The following is an 833-nucleotide window of genomic DNA, read 5'->3' as shown; positions in this document are numbered from 1 at the left end:
ACACTACTTGTGCTCCTGATCCCTTAACCAGTTGTCCCAAGGCCCTGAAGCCTCTCTTGATTGCCCTCGGACTTCCTGTTGCGACTTCATCGCTGCCTACCTGAAAAATCCTACCTATAAAATAGAAAATGTCGAAGAAAAGAGAGGACAGAAACAAATCTGCAAGGAGAATGTATAATTGGCCAAGAAATTTCAAAGTTAAAACCTGACGACTGAAACTTTGGTTCCCAGTAGTATGTCTAGAGAGATGTAAGCAGATTATATTCTTTTAAAATTAAACTACTTGGTTACCGAGAGCTATCATTAAGGACCAGATCAGTTGCTTAAGACTGTGTTGGCTCCCCTGGTTGTGTATGTACAAATAACGAGCTTTGTTGTGGCTTTTCAAGCCAATATTTTATTGCAGGCAGCAAAAGGCATCAAGAAACAGTACCTGAAGGCACACTGCCTTCAGAGAGAAACACAATGTCTTTAGGGTGAATTTGCTAAACTTTAAAAGACTACATTCCTTGCAGGGTTGCTGGAAGATTTTCAAAGAAGGAAAAATAAAAATAATTAAAAAAAAATGATGGCAGCTATTTTAAGAGTTTGTCTTTCCTACACACAGAGTAGATAGTTGCATATGGAAATAAGTTTATTTCTACATTATACTACTATTTAAAGATTCCTACTGACCATTATGCCCATTTAATGGTTTCTATATATGCATACAGAAGAAAAGACAGCATAAATATAAAACAAATTTGTGGTTTCTGTGTATGAACTTAAGTCACATAACTGTGAGTGAATAAGCATGCACATGCAGACACAAACTTAATATAAAAAAAAAAAAT

General features: G+C 35.9%; 1 protein-coding gene across 1 annotated transcript in view; it reads right to left on the bottom strand.

The window, feature by feature from the left end:
- The window catches only part of LRGUK (leucine rich repeats and guanylate kinase domain containing), a 52479-nt gene that overhangs the window by 31344 nt on the left and 20302 nt on the right, over positions 1-833 (bottom strand).

Source organism: Aptenodytes forsteri, unplaced genomic scaffold, assembly GCF_000699145.1.
Source record: "Aptenodytes forsteri isolate BGI_AS27 unplaced genomic scaffold, ASM69914v1 Scaffold173, whole genome shotgun sequence".
In the NCBI taxonomy this organism is placed as follows: Eukaryota; Metazoa; Chordata; class Aves; order Sphenisciformes; family Spheniscidae; genus Aptenodytes; species Aptenodytes forsteri.
This window is presented reverse-complemented; position numbering and strand designations above follow the sequence as displayed.